General features: G+C 41.6%; 1 long non-coding RNA gene across 2 annotated transcripts in view; it reads right to left on the bottom strand.

Moving 5' to 3' along the window:
* Positions 1-20,148, bottom strand: part of LOC144327691 (uncharacterized) — a 127,813-nt gene that overhangs the window by 17,567 nt on the left and 90,098 nt on the right. For both annotated transcript variants that reach the window (XR_013392770.1, XR_013392771.1), the window contains exon 2: positions 3,727-3,902. This is a non-coding gene — a long non-coding RNA (uncharacterized LOC144327691). The remainder of the gene's footprint in view (positions 1-3,726; positions 3,903-20,148) is intronic.

The raw sequence follows: 20,148 nt of genomic DNA on the forward strand, positions 1-20,148 counted from the left end.
GCACTTGCTGGTAGCTTTAGCAAGGCGTTCAGAGATTGCTAACAATAGGCAGCTTTCTCTAATTGTTGGGAGATAGGAGATAAAACATAAGATAGAAAACATGATCTCTGTAAAAAACAACAACTGGGAAAATGAAAAATTAGAACACAGTGTTCTTTTATTTAGGGACTGCTGATATATCTATAAGCTGGTCACTCAGACAGTCAGAGGTAGACAGTCTCCCAATAGATAAGCAAGGGAGAGGAAGTGCTGGCCCAAGACTGACAGGTTATCACAACGGGACAAGGAAATGGACTTGAGGGGCAACAAGGCCTATTCTGAGCCCTGCAAATGTCTATTTTTATTTCCCTGTATTTTAAACACGAAGTATTGCAGGAAGCTGGATGCTATTTTCAATTCTAATTAAAAATCAGCTCTTCCACACAAAGGTCTTCGGTTCCAACTTTCCACTGGGACCAAGGTTTTTACAGCTGTGAATTATGTGGTTTTGAAAGTGGCAGGGGGGACGTGGAAAGAAGGGTCCTTACAAAGGATCTTCCTGAGTCCCATCTCTATAAGGGCCTCGGAGATACTTTTGCACACCATTTCAGTCCCATTTGATAGGTATGAAAGCCCTGGGTCCTTGACAGTAGGGATGGGAGGCAAATCTGACGCAGCTTGGATTTAAAGGTGAACCTATTTAATTTACACTTTCTGAAATAATGCATGAAGCGAAACACAGCCATCTGTCAGAATTCACACGCCCCCAAATTTTGCAATGCAAAATTTCTCCAGTCACATAATGTACCAAAAATGCATATGCTGGAGTGAACTGTGTATAGAAATGCATATACTGGTAAACACTGGGGAAAGTGGATTTGTAGTGATCCTAAGAAATGTTTACATTCTTTAGGAACTCTATGCATCTGCATTGTTTTCTTTATCAAAAGAGAGTAACAGCTTCAATGTTAAACTAAATACATATTCATCCATTTCTGTCTATTATCCTAATAATAATACAGTCGTACCTCAGAAGTTGAACGGAATCCGTTCTGGAAGTCCGTTTGAATTCCAAAACATTCAGAAACCAAGGCATGGCTTCCGATTAGCTGCAGGAAGCTCCTTCAGCCAATCAGAAGCTGTGGAACCCATGTCGGCCATTCAGGTTCCAAAGAACGGTCGCAAACCGCAACACTCACTTTCGGGTTTGCGGCATTCGGGAGCCAAAATGTTCAATTCGCAAGGCATTCAACTTCCGAGGTATGACTGTAATAATAATAATAATCTAGTCTCATTATTTTTGCTGTAAGAATCATCAGGAGATTCATCAAAAGCTGAACCATTCCCTGCTATGGATTGTTGGAAAGAGTTCTTGTGTGGCCACATTTCAAATATGGTTTATGTTTGCATCATTCCCAAACTATGAAATTAAGCAATCAAAATTGTTTTGATCCTTCCATAGTATTCCTTATCTGCTCTTCTTTTGCTTTACTAAGAAATACATCATCAGGTTTTACATTAGCAAATAATGATTGTTTTCTCTCACTTTATTCTAGTAACTACAATCAGCACCTCTCAAAATAAACTCATTTGTTTTCCTGATTTCCTTCTGCCGAAGCTTATTTCAATCCTCCCAAAGGAGAGTTATGAAACTGTGGCAATGAATTTATTTACTAGCGTATATTTAGTTAAGAAAGAGCCGCCCACTGGGACCCATGATTTTCACCATCAGGGAAATCACGGACACCTCTGTTACACTCATAAATAAAGATGAGGGAGAAAGGGCATGGAGCAAAGAGAAAAGATCTAATAACAAAAACAGTGTTGTTGTTTTTTTTAAAAAAAGAGAGCAATTCAATCTTCTGTCAAAAACACTTTCCATACCATGTTCATCATTTCAAAAACAAAAGGTTGCATGAATCTAGGTTCTACTCAAACTTGCTTCACTGAAATTAATGGGTTCAAGTTAGTCATGCCTATTAATTTGACCAGGACTACTTTGAGTAGAACATGCATTGAATATAACCCAGAGAATCTAAGAAACTCAAAACTAAATTCTAGGTTTTTCAGGGAAAACAATGAATGCTACAAATCAAATTGTGCAATCTATGACATTTCTTTGACTTGATGGGGAACCTGTGACTCTCCAGATGTTACTGAAATTCAATTACCAGCTTAGAAAGTTGAGGTAATTTTAATCTGTTGTTGTATTTAACTCTTGTTTGCTTTAAAGCGTGGTTGTGAATTTTGCTCACTTTTATTGTCTCATCTTTTTGTAAACTGCTTTGAGGTTGCTTACAATCAAGCAGTGTGTTTTTTAAAATGAAATAAATAAATAACACATCTCCAACCACTGGCTGTGCTGGCTGAGGTTGATGGGAGTCAGAGTCCATCCACATTTGGGCGAACCACAGGTTACCCACCCTTGTGTGTACTCTTCCTACCACACTCACTCTTGTGAACTGCAAGTTCTATCCAACCACCTTTCTTCTGGAAACAATACTTTAGGAATATAAAGAACCCAGAGTCTCGCTAGAATCTCACAGTGTTATGTGCAAAATGGAATTTTTTTGTTTCTTTATTTTACTGTAAGTTCTCTAGGCAGTTTGCATAAACAATTAAATACAAAACATAATTTACAATAAAAACACTTAAAACAAAGATAAAATTACAATGGTACCTCAGTTTACGAATTTAATGCGTTCTGGAAGTCTGTTCTTAAACCATAGCCATTCTTAAACTGAGGCATACTTTCCCTAATGAGGCCTCCTGCCACCAGTGCCCTTCTACCATTCGGATTCCATTCATAGACCGAGGTAAAATTCACTAACCAGGACACTACTTCCGGTTTTGCGGACTTTGTAAACCAAATAGTTTGTAAACAGGGCTGTTCTTAAACCAAGGTACCACTGTCAAAATATATTGGCAAATCCCTCAACTAAAAGGAGTAGGAAACACAGCAGCTATAACAATTAAACCAGATTAAACAGCCAGCAAACAATTAGATCTTTCCCACAACACCCTCCCTTTAAAAGACAAGTTTCGATAGAAACTCACAACCATCCACTGTTGGAACCATTTGTAGATGTGGGAAGCCTGTTTTCTGGTGGCATAACCCTCCTAAGAAAAGTTCCATATTGTGGTGCCACATGTTAATTCTGAATCACCAAACTTCTAGTACTTTTGACCATGAGCTTTTAGGTAAGATCATCCACTGCTAAAAATTCAAAGATAGCTCCACTGGAAGCAACATGAAAGGGTTTACTTCTGCTCACAGTTGAAGTCAATGGCTGAATTCTCTCTCTCGTCTCTCCCCTTCTCCATAATCATTCCAGAGGTGTCCTAAATGAAACCACACAAACAACGTTCCTGGAGAGATTCAGCTGGAATGGTGACTTGAAAGGGAAAACAATGAAAACAAGTTCATGACACCACTGAACTTTGCCTGGTAAGAGGAGATGCCAGTTCTAATGACATAATTTACCAGAAAAAGCATCGTTTTGCTTTTCAAAGAAAAGTAGAAAGAATTCCACTTGCTAATAAATGACTTGTTTCTTTACCCTTTCATCCCAGAAAACGTCCAGACAGCTGGGAGTTCATATACCTTACATTTCCATTTAACTTGTGTATGACTTGTAGGCCATCCGTTAAGTGAAAGTTTAATGTTTCTTTCAATGGTTGAGGATAGGAAAAAGGCTGGAATGTTGCCAAACAAGGGACCGGTGTTTTACTGCATTACAAACATACCCAGGTAGAAGCTAGACTGGTGGACGTTCGGAGTTGAAAGGTGTCGGAGACTGTGGATCAAGTTGGTTGCTTTCTACAACTTCAGGCTGGAAGGCGGTCCCTTAGTAAATCTGGGAAAACAGGAAACAGCCAGGATGGTAGCTTGGAATGGGAAAGATCACTGGGAATGGTATTCGCTGGGGAGGGAAAGAAATATTGTCTCACTGCAGAGCAACGTAATTGTTAAGCAGTTTGCAACATCATTTCTGCAAGCTAAAAGTCAGCAAGCAGCCTGTGGGTCTTTGGTGAATTGAGCAGGTTAAGGATCAAACTGTTCCTGGATACCCTCTGACTTGAGATGGAGATTTTGCTTACATTTTGATGAGAAACTTCCTAATATTCACTTATTGAATCAATATTTGTATCAAGTTGTTTAAGAATCAGGTTTTTTGTATATCTATGCAGAGATCCTCAGATTCTATTGACTAAGTAAACTGTGTTCTCACGTTGTTTTTGAACATTTTCAGCAGCATGCAGAGAGAGAGAGAGCACGTTTGCTTGGGCAAATTTTCAGTCATTGCTTCCAAAGTGTTTGAAAGTATCCAGCTATTCAGAAAGGACTGCCCTCATTTGGCTTGGTTTGTTGTCAGTGATGTCAGCACATGGTTTAGCTACCGAAAGTTGTGATGTCATCCTTTTAACAACATGATCCTCCATTGGATGGGCTCACCCATGTGACTAACTATTGAAAACAATAGCACAGCCATTAGAAGGAAAATAAATAATGCAGAAGCAGGTGGGGCAAACAATGGCAGTGAGTAGGATTTTTAGATTTTTTTAAAAATGCTGAGGATTCTCACAATTATGGAAATATCTCAGAAACAATGACTAAAGTAGCAATACCAGCCAGTGTGGTGTAGTGGTTAAGAGTGGTAGTCTCGTAATCTGGTGAACCGGGTTCGCGTCTCCGCTCCTCCACATGCAGCTGCTGGGTGACCTTGGGCCAGTCACACTTCTTTGAAGTCTCTCAGCCCCACTCACCTCACAGAGTGTTTGTTGTGGGGGAGGAAGGGAAAGGAGAATGTTAGCCGCTTTGAGACTCCTTTGGGTAGTGATAAAGCGGGATATCAAATCCAAACTCTCTTCAATAGGATGTGGCCCAACAGATGCTATTAGACTCCAAATCCTCTCAGCCCCAGACAGGTCAATGTTCAGGAAGGATGGGAGTTGTAGTTCAGTAACAACTGGAAAGCCATAAGTTCCCCATCCTTGCTTTTGACCAAAAACCACTGCAGGAGAACAGTTAGCATGGCCCTGTTCTTCTTGGGTAGACCAAGGAGGTGTCCATTGTTCTGCTCATGTTTCCCTGAATCTAGTCAAGCTCAACATCCATCCAGCAAAAGTTGAGATACTGTAGTCTCAATTTATATTTAAGGATTGTTGTCTCATAGACAACTAGGGTCCCAAAAAACTAGGGCCATAAAGGGGTGGGAGATGCTGTGCTCAGTGCTCTCATTGATCTCACTTTGCAAACAAATGAAACTTTAGTAGGGCTGTTCTTGATTATCCTAGTGGCTGACTGGGACCATACAGAGCCCAAGATGCATAATGGAGATAGTCCTTTGCAAGGCAGTAGGATGGAGGCCTTGGAAGGATGACCTCTCTTTTGAGTATCTTTGCAGGCACAGGAATGCTTCGTTGTTTGATCAAGCCCTCTTTTTCAATAATAGATTTACATTTCAGATTTACATTAAGTGACAGAGCTTTGCATGCATGAGTTCATGAGTACTAGGCATAGAGTTTCCATTTTATAATTCATGGACATGTTTGCTGAGCACTGCAGGCTGCTGCTGCTGCTCCTGCTGCTGCTGCTGCTTTTCCTAGGTCCCAGTGCAAATGAAATTCTGGTTCCATTTATAATCCTTCTGGCTAGAAAATACAGACAGCTAAGCCCAACTGTAAGGTTGCCAGCAAGAAAGCAGAATTACCTTATCTCTTCCTCTTCACAGATTTCAGAAATGATCAGAAATCATGTCTATTATAATATGTGCCTTAGAACTTCTTGGATTTGTAACAAGGGAAGCATGGACCTTCCATCTTGTAATCTCAGGAAAGAGTCTTCATTTAACAAGAATTTTGGAAGATTGCAGCCAAAAGCAAGCTTTAGAAGATGATGGGCCTTGTTTAAAAATCAGGGATAGAGATGGGGATAAGCAAAAATATCAGTTTTGGGTTTTTCATTTTTTTACAGTCTTAGATTGAGTTCTCCACATTTCAACATCAGTTGGAATATTATTATTTTTTTTTGGGGGGGGGGAGTCCTCATAAAAATTCACCAGTGTGATTCTCACCTAATATACACATTTTGTATACAGTTTTGCCTGGTAATATACATATTTGCAATCCAGTTTTCCATTCTGTAATGCATTTTGGTGTGTTCTTTTCACTAATAAATGCATTTACATGCACACTTTACCTTAGTATATGTATTTTTGTACACATCACTGGCCTGGAGAACTGCATTGCAAAATTCTGGAGAAGTGCGAATTTGGAAAGTTGGCTGTGTTTCAGTTTGCATATAGTTCCGGAAAATGCTAATTCAGTCAATTCGCCTTGCAGTGGGAACTGAATCAAACTTCTTCCCCCTCTCTAATCAAGGGTACACTTTGTTCATCCCAGCCTCCCTCAGAAATAATTTGAGCTCTTCAAGGGTTAAATTGGAAGACTCAAGCATACTGATTTAGATTTTTTGATGTGAATGTCTCTCCTTCCCCCTGCCCAAATCCTTCTGTTAGAAGTGAGGAAGGGGGAACAGCTGGTGGGGAGCTCCCATCATTTGCAGCGAGGGATCCTAGGACCTGGAACTTTGTGGTCTCCAGCTGCAAATGGTGCTCTGAACAGCTGATATGAGGCCTTCCAAATTTTCTTTTGGCTGTGCAGAGCATCATTTCCATTTGCAGCTGGAGGTTGGAAGGGGGCTTTGACTATAAGCCCCACCATTCCCAGCAGCCAATTAGGCTCCAATGAGCTGAGGAAGCAACCCAGGGCCTCATCGGATGGATGCTGTGTTGTTTGAAGCCAGGCACACTGGAACTTGTGCTAGTCTTGCAGTCTCTGGTTCCAAATAGTGAGGCTGTGCTACAAGTCACAAAGGGAGTCAGGGCAAGTTCAAAGGGAGTGTGCCTTAGAAATGCAGCCATCTACAGCCCTGCCCCACCCAGCTGCCCAGCTTGCTCCTTGATTTGATGAGGAATTGCCCCAAGAACTTGCCATCTCACAATGATGTCACTGTTTGCAAGAAAACTTGGAAGTGGATCCTAATTAGGGGCACCATGTGCCCAGGATAAGGGTAGCCATAGACCACACACCAGTTGGCCTACTTTCTTGAGGCACTTCAACCTGGAACATAGGACCAGTTACAGATAGGTAGCTGTATAGGAAGCAGCCTTATAGCGAGTCAGACCATAGGTCGCTCTAGCTTGGTGTTGTCTGCACTAATTGGCAGTGGTTCTCTAGGGTTTGTGGCTGGGCTGTCTCCCATCCTTACCTGAAGATGCCTGAGATTTCACCTGTAATCTTCTGCATGCAGAACATGGCTTCTACCATTGAGCTATGCTCCTTGCTGTGCATGGATAGGTGACAAGTGAAGGTAATGAAAGATCTCCACTGAAAACCAAACTATTATTTTTTTTACCTAATCACAATAATTCATTTCTTGAATCTACATTTCACAGTCCCAAATCTCCAGATATGACTAAGGTAAGTTTTGCTAGTCTGTAAAACTTGTGCTATTTTTTTTAGAAAAAGAGGTGCCGGAACTCACTATGAATGCCCCCCTTATTCTCTTATAATGGTAATGGCACCCACCTGATAGTTTCCAGAACTGAGTTCTGGCGAGTTCCCAGTGGAGAAAGGCCCTGTATAAAACCATATGTCAGGGTTGAAATATAATTCATTGGTTAAATGGAAAACACCCACTGGTCTCACTTGTGCCCCAAATTTCTATAGGAGTTATAATGCCAAGTTAAGATGGTCCCCTCCAAAAGCCTGATCCTCAGACCTGAAAGAAAGAAAGAAAGAAAGAAAGAAAGAAAGAAAGAAAGAAAGAATAAATGTGATTTCTGTGGCAAAATTTGGGCATTTCTGATTTACACATTCCTCCCCCCCTAGAAAGTGGCAGTAAAAAGCACACCTCAGTGGGAACATCCCAAAGCAACTATCCATTTACAGCTGTAAAGAATCAATACATTTAAGCCTGCGGTACATAAGAACGAACATTTTTCTTGGAGTCTGCTTTTAATATATTACTCATCTTTTATTGTTCGTGTGACCTGATTATTTTTTTGGAGTTTAGAGATTTTTATAAGGTTGTATATATTAACATGTGCCTGCGAAAAATTCCCCACTGAACCAATGTTAAATTAGCTAAACTGAAAGAATGATGACATTAAAATGTCCTTTCAAAATCTTAAACTTTTAACTTTCAGGCTGGCAGAATCTCTGTATACAAAATTCCTTACTGATGATGATCTCTGATCTTGGCTCCCTGGAAGAACAAAAGTGATTTTCCAATGATCTACAGGCAGGGGAGAATGCAGGGGTTGCGCCTTTCTCCCCCACAGATTAACACATATTCATGTGCTCCCCCAGGAAATACATGAGAAGTACACCAACTGTCAACAAGAAAAGCATGGATCTCAAAAGAAAAAAACCAGCCAACACCCTCAAAGATTATGAATTCAACTCTGGTTTGCATTGGAATTGTTTTCATTTTGCTTTGTCAGTACAAGGATGGCTAACCCTTTCTTGAATTTAGAGGAAACTTGGGAATATCAAGACAGCATAATATGCACTCGAGTCCAGAGCTGTTGTTTGAAGCACAACTTGCCAGCAAAGGGGGCAGGGGCTGGGGATTGGGATTGGGGACCTGGCATAGAGAGTTAAGGGGCTTTAACTGCTTCCCGTTATGATACCAATCCAGATTGCCACTCCCCTACCTGCAATTTGCAGGAGGGGGAACCTTCCTGCTGAACGGAATGGGAGGGTTTTTTCCCAATATAAAATGCAGGTTTGGGATTGGGACCATAGTGGAGGAGAGAAAGGGTTAAATCACCTCACCATTTGAGCTAAGGGCTTGCTCCAGATTGTAGGCTCCACCCCTTGCATATAAGGGTATAGGTTGTACCATTTGGTTTGGTCCCTTGGATAAATGTGGAATGACTTCTGCTCTGTGTCTAGCCCTGAGCTTTTGTCTTGCTTAAGAGAGTGGGTGTGAGAAAGTGTATGCTGCTGTTATGTTTTATAATAAGTGAAGAGATATGGGAAAGTGTTGCTGAGGAGGAGGGGAGTTTAACAGAGTTGTAAGTGATAACTGTTTCTAAGTACTTAACATGTACCACAAAGGAGGTGTAAAAATAAAGAACTTGTTCTCCAAAGACTTGGGTGGATAAGTAGCAGTGGGATTTAGTTGTGCATTTTCAGCTGAATAATATTAGTAAACTTTCCTAACTTTAAGAACAGCTGGCAATGAAAAGGGTTGCTGAGAGAATTTGTAGAATCTCATTCTCTGGGGAAGCTGGACAACCATCTGCAGGAATGGTTTACATCTGCTGTGTGGTTTCCATTTCGGGAATTGGAGTGGAGAACACAGTCCCTTCTAGCCACATAGTTGTACTATCCCGTGAATTTATTACTCTAAGTCCATTAAGCATTTTCAACCCAGTTCTCTTGCCTGTTCAAGATAGTGAGTCAGAAGCAGAACTCCCCAACTTCTACAAAAAATACATGGTTGACCTGGCCTGACATGAAGTCATGTACCTACTTTCTGCTGTCCTATTTGTTGGCGGAGTGAAATAATGAGCTTTTGCTGAGTAATGTGTTGGAGGGCCTATATCTTGGCAGTAAGTAGCAGTGGCTGGCACCCATTGGGCCTAGTGGGGCGGAAAGCAGGTGAAACCAATAGTAGATGGAGATGGCGCCAATCACAGGCAGCACCGACTTATTCCAGTGTTGTCCCCATCCTCCTCTTTGTTGAGTTCAACAAGAGCAGCACTGAGACTAAGGAGAATGAGAAGGTGGTTGCAAACAGACCAAGGTTGGTGGGGCAGTGCCCCATTTGTCCCAATGGACCAGTTTCTACATAGTAGGGTACATGCATGTAGAAGTTGTTGTCGTTTAGTCGTGTCCGACTCTTCGTGACCCCATGGACCAGAGCATGCCAGGCACTCTTGTCTTCCACTGCCTCCCGCAGTTTGGTCAAGCTCATGTTGGTAACTTCGAGAACACTGTCCAACCATACTTGGAGTACAACCATTAAGATAGATTGTTCTACGCTATGACTTAGTTGAGTATCACCCACAGTGTCCATATTAATATTTTTTAGTTTTAAAAAAACATGTGGGGCTACTAATGTAACTCAGGTTTACACTTCTCACAGACAACCTGATAAGAAAAAACAGATTTTTTTATCTATGAATTTTTCCCCACAAAAAGAAAAATATGAGCTAAAAATTTTATACCAATGATGCTGCATGGATGCTGCAAAAAATACGCATGCCTGAGGAGTATCCCACAATATCCCACAATAAGCACCCATCTGAAAGCACCCTACATCCCTTATTATACATTGCATATCCTTAGAGAGAAACTTGCATAGGGCTACATCCAGCAATGCCAGCTCACATGCACAAAAGACTTTTGCTTGTTGGGGGGAAAAGATTGGGAGGGGTGCAGAGGACTCCAGGGGAGGGGAGAGGAAAAGGAAGGAAGAAAAAGGTCCACTGCATTTGTTGGCATGACGATAGGTATCACCCATAATGTCTGCTTCTCTTAAAGATCTCACATATTGGACTATAGATCTATCTTGTGAATACCAACAAGCAGATTTTCTCATAGCTGGGGCATCTAAAGTTTTGTTTCTTTTCTGACAGGTATTCTTCTGTGGGGGAAAGAACATTGCTGAAACAAAACATATTTGTCTCTAAAACGTGAGATATTGCAAATAATTTGACATTGTGACTTCCTCAGATCCTGTGGGGAAAATATGCTCATTTGTGTCCAATTGATTGATTTTATGGAAATAATAATGTCTTTATTATGGCAGAATGGTTGGATTTCTGTGGTTTTGGCCAAAGGGTTTTCAGATGATTTCAACAGCTCAATATCCAGAAAGCATAAATCTGATATGAACACTTTATAAAACAAAGATTGCTTTAAGAGAGAGTCCCCCATCATTTCCCCTTTTTGTTGACAACTGGCATTCTGAAATTTTAACATTAATATAACCAGCAGATTATGAATCAAACAATTTTTTTACACTTCTGCCACATCTTCCAGTTGCTGATCTTGAAATATTTTACCAAAGTGTATTAAATATCACAGCGCATTTGATTAATATGACCATTATACCTGGCCAAACAATCCAACAAACATCCAAAAATGAAATATAAAAAACAGGACAGACATTTCAGCAGGGAGGAAAAAATCCCACTGCTTTTTTTTCCACTGAGGAAAATATGTTTTGAATTTAAGTAACTTCTTATTATTTTGTCTATTAAAAACCAGCCAACAGTTTCAATTAGAATGTTCTAGGTAGATTTAGAGAGATCATCACTATGTGTCTTAAATTTTCTAAGTTGGACATTTAAACAACCATTGATCTGCAACTCCAGTTTGGGTTTTTTCTGCTTTTCATGCTATTTTTTTTAAAAAAAATAGAGCAGAAATAAATATTGTCACTGCAAAGAGAATAAGTGCTATGAATCCAAGGCACACAAAGAAATGTTCCAATACATTCAAGAGGTAGTTTAATGAAGCACAACACAGATATTTAAATGTTTATTTTATCAGGGGCAAATGATGAAGCTTGGCATTTAAATTATAAACCTTCCAGAAAAATTTTTTAATCTGTCGGTTGGGCAGGATAATATAAATACAACAGAGTAGGTGAAGTGTCATATCATCCATTTTCCAGGCTCCTACATTCCCTGCTTTTGATCCCCAGTGGGAAGATTTATGGAAGCATTTTTATTTTTGACAATAACCATTTACCTTGTCTAAATTATGCCAATTTGGAGGGAGCAATTTGTTTTTGTTTTGCTTTTAAAGGAGAGAGGAAAAAGCCTTGAAGCCCATTTTTATGCTTTGCAGTGATTGCTCAAAGCAAAGGGCTGTTTGGGGCAGAGTTATGGGGTGGCATCTATATCACTTGAAGACATGCTTGACAGGTTGCATGCTCAGAGCTGAGCCTTAGATCTGAGATCCAAACTTGACATTCAACAGGGGGCATTTTTTCAGCTGAGCAACAGCTAAGGAACTGGCAGCTAAGAGCTGTCTTCTGATACCTGAAGGGCTGCCACGTGGAGGGTATAGTAGAATTGCTCTCTGATTCTCCAGATGGCAGGACTAATGGGTGGGACCTGCAAGGAAGCTCAACATTGGAAGCAATTTCCTAACAACAGGAAGCTGTTCAGCAGTGGAACAGACCGCCTTGGGAAGCAATGGAGATATTTAAGCATAGGTTGGATGGCAATTTGTTGGGAACGCTGTGGTTTCAGATTCTTGGGTTCTCATAAGAAAAGCCCTGCTGGATCAGGTCAAACAGCCCATCTTGTCCAGCACTCCTTTATCACTGTGGCCAGCCAGATGTCCAGTCTTGGGGCAGGGGTATGTGGCTCCATTAGTCTCTTCTGGTTCATTGGCTGTGTGGGATCTGCTTTAGGGTCCTTCTACCGTTGCTTTCCTTTGAAGAGGCCTCAGGTCTTATGTCTGAGCAGGGCAGAACCCTGGCAGCTAAAGACAGTGAAACTGGTTCTTGATGGTACCCATTAACGTCTATGGGACATGATAAACAACTGCAATATGAGTCTTAGTTAAAAAGGGGAAAAACCTGTCCCCACTCTTTAGATATGTATGGCTCCCATACATCCCCTTAACATAGCACTGCAAATGGGTGAAGTGTGCAAGCTCACCAAAGCTTAACCTATTAATTTGGAAACTATCCCAAATCTCTATGCTCCCAAAATGCAGTAAGCTAGAGTAATTTCTGTGAGCTAAACTGCTACTCTCTGTTAGTTTGGAGGGGGCAGAATTCTGCAGGAGTGAAACCAGAGCATGCAGAGAGGAGCCCCATGCCCTCTGTTTCTTGTTGTTGTTGTTTTTTTTGCCATGCTTGCATTAGACCAGTTGTGGGTGTGGGTGGGTGTGCCTTGAAGGGGGTGAATCTGGTCATTATTCCCCAGCTAGGAATTTCATCTAAGCAGGAGAAGAATTTGGGCACTTGTGAAACATGCCTCTTATTTGAGACATGTTTTCATGAGATCTTGAAGTTCTTTTCCTTCACCAGCATCCCTAGCAAAAAACAAAGCAAAAGCCCTGCTGAATATCTCTGACACTGGATGGTGCAGACCCCACTGATTGGGATCTTGCGGGGGAGATGAGAGACTACAGCAAATCCCTGTGTGCTCTGCAGAAATTGTATCACCCCACCCACTGCCAGTGGTATCCTGAAATGTGCAAGTCTTTTCTTCATCCCTCATTCAACGACAAGCATTTCACTACTATTGATGATATGAAGGCTTAAAATGAAATCCTAGACCCACTTATAACACACACAGCTCACATAAAAACCAGTGGAGCTGCTTGCTGGACTCATCACACATATTTTAACGAATGAACCTCAGGAGTAGTGGTAGTATTAAGGACTTGGATCAACAGGCGATCAGCATGGGGGTTATTCTATCAATAAAGATAATAAAGAGTGTAATTTCATGTGATCATTAAGTTCACACCAGGACAGAAATGTGTTTGTTGCCTGTGCTTAAAATAGACTGCTAACTCAATAGTGAAGGGACCACTGACACCTGCTGAACATCTCTGTTTGAATGAGTGGGTTGAGTAGGCATCAAAAGGGAACCGGTGGAAGCCCAAGATCAAAAAGTTGATGATAGTCCAATTTTATAAATGTAACTGAACAACAGCTCTCTGTGTATATGTATTATGTTTTCCCTTCCCCGTTTCATCTCAATTTTCCTTCCCATTTCCTGAAAGCGCTTCCTGATTTCTCACCATAAACATCCTTTCCTTTTATTAAAGCATTTGACTAACTGTTCCTATGGTGTGAAGCCTTCCTCTGGCCTCTGCCAGAACTGTTGTACATTTCCCTACCTTTGATTATTTCTTCTCTTTGGCATCAGCAAGCTCGGAGCAGCTGCTTTTTAAACCTGTGCCAACCAGTAAGCACCGTCAGTCATATCGCATATTAGTCAGGGATGGATGAATCCATCCATTTTCTTTCTTTGCATTTTTCTTTTGTTTACCCTCTTAAGTTCAACATTAGTTTGTTGGGCTTTTTCTTTTTTCTTTTTCTTTTTTTCTTTTTTCTTTTTTGGTAAAATGTCCTCACTAAAATTCATTGGCATTTTACCATTCACATTTTTGCAAGCAATTTTTATTAATATAATGCGTGTTTGCATGCTGCTGTCGTGAATGTATGTGTTTTTATGCACACTTTGCCCTTATGCACACAGGCTCGTTTGGCTTGCAGGTTGTTTTGTGATGTGCAAATCTGGTAGGCTTGAATTAAGATGCAAAGTATCCCTGATATTTCAAAACCACAAGCAATTTTGTGTCCTCACGGGTGCTGGGCTGCATAAACCTCTTTCATGCAGGACATGACAGATGAGAAAATGCTGTGGGGCTGAGCTTGAAGAGTTTACCTTGGAAAGGAGGAGGAGGGGGTCAGAAGCTTCCTCTTTCCCCTTGGAACAAGCATAGCTTTAGAAGGAGAATTTACAAGGCTCTCTATAGCATGGGGAGACCTCGATGCCTGAAGCTTCGGATCTTTCAGAAGCATCCATCATCCCATGCTAGTTTTGGAACGGCCTGTGTGTCTCAGTGGCAGCACATTTCCCACAAAACGGCCTGCTAGAGATCCCTCTCTTCAAGGGGACCTTACAAAAATGTTGACACAGCTGTGGATGGGGCCAGGGCAGTTTTCTAGGGGTGGCAAGGGGCAGTTGTCCAGGGCTTCCTGGCGTGCAGCTCTAGACAACAGAACCAGTGGGGAGAAACAGGAGAATGAAAATGCGAAGGACCCAGCTCAGCTCTGCGGCTTGAATCTTTATATTGAAATGGTGCCATTATGCTTGGTAGAAGTAGAGTTGCCACTGGCCAGTGGGTGGTGGGAATGACCTGACTTCCTCCTGTGTCTTGTTAAGCTGCTTGCACTGCAGAAATCAGTGAATGAGGTTTCTAACGGCTCAGAAACAAATGTGATTCCCTGCTATTGATTACCCATCGGGCTGCTGTTAAAGATATACAGCAGCAAAGGTTGAAAAGTAGGCAAGCCTAGACAGAAGAGGCAGACCTTTTTCTTGTGTGAAGTGAAGCCATTACAGAAGCATGGCAGGTGCAAAGCAAGAGCAGGCCTCCTTTACCCTTAGAAGGCAGCTCTATATAGGGAAGTGTTTACTGTTTGATGTTTCATTATGTTTTAATATCTGTTGGAAGCTGCCCAGAGTGGCTGGGGCAACCCAGTCAGATGGGGGTGGGGGTACAAATAATAAAATCATTAGTTGTAGTAGTACTTGTGTAGGAGGGGCAATTTGGAGGTGATGCAGCCCACTGTATATCCACTGACAGTGAGGCCTGCTATTTTTTGTGACAGATTAGCATGGAGTACATCAGAAAATGAGGGACATAATCGAGCAGAGGCTGGTTAAGATATTTCTTTCCTTCAGTGGGGTTCCTACAACATGGCAGCTAGTCCTACTGCAGCTGTTCCTTGCAGTGTTTTTCTGCATTTCTAATTAATAATGACAGGTTGCATTTCAGCTGTCTGAAGATTTTATTTTATTTCTGAAGAAGCTGGACATGTTTGCCAAGCTGAATAATCCTGTGCAATCAGGAGTAAGTACTGCTGAGGCTAGTGGAACTTGCCGCCCAGTAACAATACATAGTCACACCACTTGGCTGATCAGGGGTGTGAACCTAAGTCTCCCCAGTCCAATTCCAACATGCTAAGCCACCCTGTACAAGCCCACTATTCTATAATGGAATGTGCTAGTGCCCTTTGGGGAAAATACATAGTCATACACACATAATGGATCAACACATCTGCCTGCTTCTTCTTTTTTAATTTTTCGTAGGAAGATGGTTATGGCTTTAAAGAGGTTTATTTGAGCATGTTGGAAATCATCTCGAGATTATGAAAAATGTTGTCTGATGTCATGGCTGGCAGAGGAGAGTACATTTCTTTCAGCATATGGCAAAGTGAAGCAGGGAACACAAAAGAAGGGATAAGCAGAAGGCCAAAGGGCTGCATTCTTTCTCCCCATGGTGACATCACTGTTAAATCCTCTACAAACCTCTTATTAAGATGGCACGATATGGGAGCATTATTAAATTGTAATTAAATGACATCTCCTGGTATTAGTCAGTTCATTCCGCTACGTTCCTTAGACCCTCATAACAGAAAGGTTTGTGGAAGAACTGAAATACCAGTTTCCCATGGAGGGCAAGCAAGGCCTATGTCCGCCACACTTGGCACCATCTCAAAGGATCACGTTTTCATAGAAGCTGAAAATACGAAATTGTCCTGATTGTTTTGTTACATTCAATTATTTTAGTCCTTTTTATTGCTGATGGGGTTTTTAGTTGTCAAATTGTTTTGAGGTGTTTAATAGGAAGGGAGTCATAAATGATTCCTGCATTGCAGGGGTTTGGACTAGATGACCTTTGTGGTCCCTTCCAACTCTACAATTCTATGATTCTATGAAATAGATAAATGTGTATGAAATAAACACAGCAAGGAACACAGCAAGCTACCTTATGCAAAGCCAAACCATTGGTCCATCTAGCTCACCGTTGTCATTGGGTGCTACCCTTACCTGCGATTTATCCACATACTAAATCTTACAGATCTCCCGCAAAGTGAGACACTGGCTGAGCTCACCATCAGAAACATTCAAAAATGACAAAGGTAACTAGATCAGGAGGACTAATTTGATTCAGTTTCTATTTAACAGCAAACCCATCAAATTTGCACTTTTCGATACAATAGTCCAAAACCAAAATACAGGCATCCTTGAAAATTCACACTTGCTGTGCAGTTCTCTAGCCAAGCAATGTGTGTAAAAAATGCATGCACTAGGGTAAAATGCGTAGAAAGGGGCATATTTTACTGAAAATAACATATGAACATGCATTATATTGAGAGAATATTGCTTGCAAAAATGCATTAACATGCTGATGAATTTTCATGCGGATTTCAGATAGATAGATAGATAGATAGATAGATAGATAGATAGATAGATAGGGTATAGGGGACACCTGACCATTGGGTCCAGTTGTGACCGACTCTGGGGTTGCGGTGCTCATTTTGCTTTATTGGCCAAGGGAGCCAGCGTACAGCTTCCGAGTCATGTGGCCAGCATGACTAAGCCGCTTCTGGCGAACCAGAGCAGCACGCAGAAACGTCGTTTACCTTCCCTCCGGAGCAGTACCTATTTATCTACTTGCACTTTGACATGCTTTTGAGCTGCTAGGTTGGCAGGAGCAGGGACCAAGCAACGGGAGCTCACCCCGTCTCGGGGATTCGAACCACCGACCTTCTGATCATCAAGTCCTAGGCTCTGTGGTTTAACCCACAGCGCCACCTGTGTCCCAGATAGATAGATAGATGATAGCAAGTTTATGCAGAAATGTGAAGAGCTGAATTTAAGATTGGGCAAATGAGAAACCTGGAAAACCAAAATTGGCCAATTTGCCCATCCCTAGCCAGGACAATACGTAACAGCAGAATCTTCCGTTTTAATGAAAATCTGCCCATGGAATTTTCTCTTTGCTGCTCACCTGTCCATTCTCACATATTCTAGTAAGGCTCTGGGGTGAGTGTATTAATAGGTGCTGTGTTTCACTGTTATGCTAACCTCCTGAGGATTTCAAGAATAGGCAAGTTAAAAATTTAGGTATGAAAATGAATGAATGAATGAATGAATGAATGAATGAACAAATAATATTGGGATAGCTAGTGAGTGATGGCCTCTCAACAACCCCTGTAGTGGAGGCTCTGTGTTGTGAAGGCACCACCAGGTATCAAACTGCATCTGCAATTAAAATCATATGCTGACAAGGTTTGAATTGTGTATAAATATTTTCATAAGATAAGATCAGCAGCTAGAGCAGCCATACCTCAAAGGGCTGTGCTTGGCTTAAGAAAAGAAGTGGGAAATATCTTAGCCAACAATATATTAAGGTGTTTTTTCAAGGCAGAAACAATCAAATGAAGTGTATCAGTGTCACCAGTTATTCTTTTTGGTGAATTCTAAAGAGGTGAACCTTGGTGGCTCCTATAAGCCATAGTCTGCTGGAGGGGAGTAAAGACTACCTAATGGGGCACATTCACATAGCATAGCACAGCACAGGATTTGCCCAGATTAAGCTGAATCTAAGATGATGACCGTTTGTGAGCCACTAACTTTGGCTTTATGTTCCAAGTACCGACTGCACGGAATGTAAGCTGTCACAGTTTGAAGGCTGGACCAGCCTATCTTCTTAAAAGGAGCTATTTTTCTTATTAACATTTTGATGGTGTTTTCAATTGTAGAAGTACAGAATACAGTGGTACCTCGGGTTACATACGCTTCAGGTAACATATGCTTCAGGTTACACACTCCGCTAACCCAGAAATAGTGCTTCAGGTTAAGAACTTTGCTTCAGGATAAGAACAGAAATCGGGCTCCGGTGGCACGGCAGCAGCAGGAGGCCCCATTAGCTAAAGTGGTCTCATTAGCTAAAGTGGTGCTTCAGGTTAAGAACAGTTTCAGGTTAAGAACAGACCTCCGGAACGAATTAAGTACTTAACCCGAGGTACCACTGTAATGGCAAGGATATTTTGGGGTGCAGTACCATCCCTCCACCCATCTACTTCCCTTTACCCTCTTTCCTTCATCACTTCAAACTGCCCTTTAAACAAGAGTGTCAACTTGAATAAAATATGAGGGGAGGTAAGCCCCACCCCACATAATTGATCACGTGACATGTTACACACACACTATTTGAATGGCAATACATATCAAATTTGGGAAGCCTGGACCCCTCAAAAAATGAGGGCGTCGGCAAAGGGATCTGGACCCCTAGGAGTTAGCTCCTATGCCTTTAAGAGAGTTTGGGCCAAACTAAAGGTAAATGTAAAGGTACCCCTGCCCGTACGGGCCAGTCTTGACAGACTCTAGGGTTGTGCGCTCATCTCACTCTATAGGCCGGGAGCCAGCGCTGTCCGCAGACACTTCCGGGTCACGTGGCCAGCGTGACAAGCTGCATCTGGCGAGCCAGCGCAGCACACGGAACACCGTTTACCTTCCCGCTGGTAAGTGGTCCCTATTTATCTACTTGCACCCGGGGGTGCTTTTGAACTGCTAGGTTGGCAGGCGCTGGGACCGAACGACGGGAGCGCACCCTGCCGCGGGGATTCGAACCGCCAACCATGCGATCAGCAAGTCCTAGGCGCTGAGGTTTTACCCACAGCACCACCCGCATCCCTTGGGCCAAACTACATGATGTTAAATGGGTCTTTGCTTTTAACATGCTGGGTTTTTAAAAAAAAACAACAAGGATGTAATCAGGTTAGGGAGCTGCTACTTAATAGTATCACATCAAGTGGTGGAATTTCAGCCTTTTTGTCTCTGCTGCAGTTCTGTGAGAAATTCTTAGCCTGAAGTAGGATTGGAATGAAATCCCCTTTTGGCACCAGGGATTTCCCCTGAAAGCAATAGGGTTAAACCCAGCTCCACGCCTAAACTGGCCATGTTAATTGACACAACTCCAGCCACCCCAGCTGATACAACTCATATATATTGAAACCTTGCAAAGACACATTTAATATCATATATAGTTTTTTTTGGGGGGGGGGATAAAATGGTGCAGATTAACTGAGGAAGTTATTATTATTTTAAACGTCCTTTGGATGTTGCAGTTCTGCTTTACAGGCATACATCCATAAGTTCCTGCCATAATGGCATTTGTTTGTTTGTTTGTTTGTAGACAAAAATCATCATGCAGGAAAGTCTGGTCCATGTGCTCGATGCATCAACTGATATAGGCATAAGTTGCCCACACACTTTGAATTTTCATTAATATACTTGCCTGTAATTTTTTTTGGGGGGAACAGGTGTGTGTGTGTGTGTGTGTGTGTGTGTGTGTACACACACACACACATACACCTATATTTCCAGACACACGAGGCTAGTGTGTCATAGGGATGGACAAAAATTCACAAAAATTCAACACTTGACAGTTCCACCTGTATTGATTTACTTATTTATTTAGTAAGATTTCTCTACCACTTTATTTTAATAAAATCTCAAAGCAGTTTTCCAAAGAGAAAACAATAAAATTGCCAGTAAAAGACTAGCAATTAAAACCAAGTATTTAAAATATATTTTT

Source organism: Podarcis muralis, chromosome 5 (assembly GCF_964188315.1).
Source record: "Podarcis muralis chromosome 5, rPodMur119.hap1.1, whole genome shotgun sequence".
Taxonomy (NCBI): domain Eukaryota; kingdom Metazoa; phylum Chordata; class Lepidosauria; order Squamata; family Lacertidae; genus Podarcis; species Podarcis muralis.